Genomic DNA, 6,022 nt, shown 5'->3' on the forward strand with positions numbered 1-6,022 from the left:
AATACAAAAGGAGAAATAACTCTCAAATGGAATCTCTTTACGGCTTCGGTCAAAATAAAACAGAGCATCCCGATGATACGATATAACGAGCAATTTGGAAAAATACATTTTATATCTTATAAGGTTGCGATGCCTAAGAGATCACAAGAAAAACAGTGTTTGGGGAGATAACTCTTATATAGGAAAGTATTCGGTTAAGCAGAGTCAGTTTCAAAAGCGTATAAACTGTTCGATATCATAGTCAAAATCTTGCGAAAAAAAAAAACAGCAAAGGAAACAAATTTGGCGGAAGAAAATAAAAAATACTCAAAAGAAAACCAATAGGTCTTTCCATGGAAAAGTGGAAAGACCTAATAATCAGAAAAAAACCGATAGGTTTGTCCACGGAAAAGTGGAAATACCTTATTAAGACGGCAATATCATTCTATAAAACAGACTTATTTCAGACATAAACTAGGGAAAATCGCAAGGAAACGTGATAGTTAATTTGACTTTAATAAATGTATGCTACAGTATATCGAGTTTACGTACAGATAATTGTTTTTTTTAAACCACATCTATGAACATATTAAAGAATACTCTTCAGTTAGAATGACGCTTTTTATGGTCAACGGACAGAATTAGAGACAGATGCTGGTCATAAACTGGCATCTCAACAAGATGGTGTATCGCATCCTCACGTCAAATCACTGAATGCACATGGAAAACAAACAGTTTCTGAATAAAGAAGTACTAGAACAGATATCTGGGTTTTTTTTCGGTCCAATTTACAATAGAGAAACTCCTACATAGGAGGTTTAAAACGTTTTCGAATTTATCAGTACTTACAGCTTCGAAATCTTTTTAAATAACCTTAGTCAACGTGAGCATTAGTTTGAAGCCATAACATGCATTTAAATGCAAAAACAATAATAAGCTCGCTTATGCAATGAAAAATATAATTTAAAAAAAGAAGACACGAAGACATAGTTTGTTTAACAGTAAATGAAAAAGAACATTTACAGCTTGGAAATATACTAAACTAAAGCTACTCAAGCTAACTATGTTTTATACATACGTTGTGACGTTAGTAATAAGATTCTGTCTACTTGGTGCATAGTCCCACCAATGTTCCTCAGCTGTTATAAAATAATCTCGTCTAAGACAGCAAATGGACGAGAATATCGATATGAAAATACTCCATTGAAGCACAGATGAGACCATGACCACACTGATACGTACAAATACAGGTATGTTTTGCCTTGATGATTTCTATACTTTTCAGTTTTTTTGATATAATTAACCAGTGACATGTGATCAGTGACGTACTACTCATTGTAAAATTAAATGGAATAAAAGGAAGTCTGGAATACAAATGAAAATAAATAATTACGGATTAACGTATATAAAACGTCCCATTAAGCAAGGAGGTAACATTCCTTGGAACAACACATGATAAGTTAAGTCGAGGTAAATTAAAAACTGCTTGTTTTTATGAAATGTCACAGTTGAATATTTATATATTAAACACATTATTATAAAAGTTCACAAGTTACTCGATTATTTATATATGGGCCCTGTGATTAATGTTGAAACATTTCTTTAAAAAATAGTAATGTCTGATTGGCGATTATACCAGGATATAATAAGCAACTATCATATCTTCTATGACAAGGCGAAAGCTACTCCCGAGACGCAGATGTATGATTGATGTTGATGATTTGACAATAGGAGATAACTGATATCGGCTTAAAGTCAGTTATAGTTCTTTGAGATGTTGTCATTTTATAATTATCCAAGGTTGATGTGTATTTTTGTCTATTTCAAGACAATAACAATCAATAACAATCAAAACCAAGGAGTAAATAATGACTCACAAAACCAAAAATCATTTACATCAACAGTTATAAAAAATAAATAAGAAACAACACGAAAACTGGGAGTGAAAACAGGTTATAAGGAAGGGTAAGCATTTCCTGCACCGGTTACGACACCCGTCGTGTTATTTGTTTTTTTTAGTTCGGTAATGATGGAAGGTTATTATGACTGAGGGAGAATATAAGATATGATTGCTGGCCTATTTTTGTCATAATGGCCAATCAGCTCATGATGACGACCGTAATTTTTCTTCAGTGATGACCTTAATTTGATTGATTCATGGCACTGCCATAACAAATTTTGAGAAAGCAGTATTTCTCGTTCAACAAATTCAAGGTACTTTGAGCTACCTCTCGAGTTACGTATCAATTGGAAAAAAACATATACTCCATATGTTGTTGCTGCTGGGCTGCTGCTACACAGAAATGGAAAGTTGAATTTAGGAAAATTAAAATCATCGCGTTTGTCATGAATTTTGGTATTTATCCTACCAACAGTTGTCCTTTCTAGAAAAAGGTCTAAACATAAAGCAGATATATATCTGTGTCGGTAGTAACTTTAATTTTAAATGCATTTGGATATATTAGATGAAAGTGATCAATGAATCTATTATAATTAAGAGACAGTACATCATCAATATACCGAAAGGTGAAATTAAAAGACTGGGCTTTTCTCTTTTCTCCTTTCTGTACAAGCCCTTGGATCAATTTATCATTGCAATTTTGTCATTTAAGATTTACATGCGATTTGAATTTTTACGATTTTGAGGAAAAATCAAATTATATTCATATAGAATATTTCAAAATGCGAGTTTAAATTGTTGCGTTTACATTTCTGTCGCATTTAAAAAAAATAAAAAACCTCGCATTAATTTCTGAGTTTACTGTGTCTACAAAATTTTACGAGAAATTTCCACTTTCAATTGGAAATAAATTCATTGGAAATTAGCACTTTAAAAACAAATATGCGTTTATGCATTTGCTTAGTTACAGAAAATTATTGGCTTGTTTAATTTAGATTCAGATTAAGCAATTTCAAAAAGTTTTTAATATCTGTTTATTTAATCCAGGGGTTAGAAATTCATTATAATTTCGTAAAAGATGGATTTTTGCACTATATTTATTACTAAGATCATGTCAAATGAAGTTATGACTACTAAGCTGGTGATATCTAAGGTGAAAACACCATCATCACTGGTATGCCACACACAGTTCTATTATTAGAATATTAAATATTTTCTTAAATCAAAGTTATACATGTATTCAATAGTCATTGAAATGTCTTAAGTTTGGACAAACAAAGCCATGATAGTATGTTCCTACATGTATTCTAGCTTCAAGACGTGTTAAATTTTACAAATATATTTTACATAAAACATTCATAACTTATTATGATGACAACTGCTTTAGGCTTACGTACTTTTTCATTATTTTCAAGTTTGTTACATATGCATGCTACACAAATGTAGTAATATCCTGATCAAGCATGTAATATAAATGATGAAATCTCATAAATTATCGCATAACTTTCCGTTGTAGAAATTTATCTGATTTTGTTTACACATGCTTCTGCGCTTGAAAGAAGTTTTCAATGCATTATATTCGACTGAGTAATTTTTGTGCTGTTCTGTTATATATCGTTTAACACTACTTTTTTGAACTGAACTATATTTCACAAACTCAGGACATGTATTTAGAGCAATCTGTTCTACTACTTACGCACTTTTATGTCTGCATTGATCTATATTTAGTATAATATTTAATCTTATATCAAAAATAATGAAATTGTGCTACACTAAAAGTTTATGTTATTGAGTTCACATGACTTTAAATATTCTAATGCATTTGTTAATTTAAAATACATGTAACTTTAAATATTTATATTTGTCTCTTTTGTCCTCGCATTGATCGTTGTAAATTTAATGAAACTTAATGCGACTGTCATACAAGTGAGAAGTTTAGTGCTATAACACCGGGCTCTATCCATTATTTTCTATATTTGACAATGCCAGTCAGAAATATGACAGTTGTTGGTCATTCGTTTGATGTGTTTTATAATTTGAGTTTGCCATTTGATTTCGGACTTTCTGTATGAAATTTCCTCGGAACTCAGTATGTAAGTGATTTTACTTTTTAAAAATAAGATACTGATTGGTCTCAAAAATATAAATACTTTTCTGATTAAAGATGGAAACAAATTATTTGTCACAAGAAAATCTTTAGCAACGCCCCCTTTTTAGCCATACCTACCGCAGAAGAAAAATGTTTGGGCTCCCAAGGTCACAAATCAAATATAAGCTATAATGTTAGTTGGATGGAGAGTTGTCTCATTGGCACTTACACCACATCTTCCGATATCTATATAATGGTTTACAAATGTCCAATAAACTGAAACAAATCCGGTTCACATAATCATGGTGATATTGTCTCTAAATACGTCATTTTCATTTGATGATTAATGTATCCGTTATACAAACCAAAATCGAGGGAAACACATCAACTATAAAGAGCGAAAAAATGACCAATAGGAAGGCTGCAGTGGAATAAAAACCACCACACATAGACAGGAACTATTTGATCTCAATTGTCATATTCATGACATGTATTGGACATTGTATGACAACATGGTTGGCTGCACATGGTTCAATAAATGATAGAAAATAACTATTTTAGTGTGTGTGTACCATACAAGGTCGTAATACTAGTCAAACAGTTTTCATTTGACATCGACCTCATTTTTAGTAGAAACCATCTTGAAAGTACTAAAATTTAAGTAAACTTATATAATTTATGTTTTAGTTAGAAAATTAGCTAGCAGAATGATAATGTCAAAATAGTTCTGAACACTAAACATAGATTTTGGTAAAAATATTTTATGAATTGATTGATTGAATTCAAACGGATGACCCCATCACTTCGCTTTGGTGCGCTAGACGTTTTCAGTCTCTTTTTTAATTTGTTTGTTTATTGATGTCGGGTGTAAGCTTTACATGGCCTACGTTATTTTGTTAGTTACACAATATGGTTATTTTGTTAGTTACACAATATGGCACTTGTGTCCTTTTTATCGACAACTCTTTACATCTCCAAAAATGGTTTACGGCTCTTGATTCGATGCCGCAGGATCGGAACTAATTTTAACTGTACGTTTAAATATATAAAGGGTTGTTTTAATAACCATAAAAAAATAAATATATATATTATACGCTTTTTCTACAGAATTTAATGTTAAGTTGTTTTTATTTCACTTTTCAATATACACATAACGTAGACATTTGTTTTTAACAGGAATTGCTACGTTTTTTTCTAGTTTTGTTTATTCTTCAAAGAAAACACCATTAACACCATTAGTACCTTTATTTATGTTGCACACTTAATAAATAAAACAACACAATACAATATTTCTATTGACAATCAATGACGCCATAAGAGGGTAGTATAATAACAAACCATGTATAAAAAAAATTATTACTAGTTCTAAATAATTATTATGACAAAATATAGAATAGCTAGGGGAAATTAAAAACAAAAGAAAGGAAGGCCCCGGATATGTATATTTATCTTACCTCCTATACACTTCTAGGAATAGTATTGGTTAACAGCGACCGCATGAAGACCGTGTATATTTCATATTAAGTTAGTAAGGAGGAGGGGCTTAATTCATATACGGTTATTACTAGTAGTGGTGTTACGTCCCTTTATCAAAACATAACAGTTGAGAAAAATCTTAAAGGTGTCAACAGACGAGGAAATTGATGATTAAAATAGAAATCAATTCATAAAACACAAATCAACCTAACAAGTTGTTATTATTGGCATCTGTTTTTGTAGGATCAATGACAGTAGTTTCATAATGCTAACAGTATTGAAGACTTTCTCGTTTTGATAGGTCACTTAATTTCACACGTTAAGACAGTCGTTAAGATTAATTCGTTACATAGTGTGCTAGTGACGTAATACCATATTTATGGGGTAATTAAATTCCATATGGGGATTCGAGCTTCGCTCTTACCCCGTATATACCGTATTAGGTCACTAGTACACGGTGTAACTAATAATCTTTCACATTAAAAATTTCCGGCATATATTCAAATGTCTATGGATATCACTAGTGCCAGGAATTCAAATTTAGACTGAATGATTCAATATAGTGGAAATACATAATG

Source organism: Mytilus trossulus, chromosome 4, assembly GCF_036588685.1.
Source record: "Mytilus trossulus isolate FHL-02 chromosome 4, PNRI_Mtr1.1.1.hap1, whole genome shotgun sequence".
Taxonomy (NCBI): Eukaryota; Metazoa; Mollusca; class Bivalvia; order Mytilida; family Mytilidae; genus Mytilus; species Mytilus trossulus.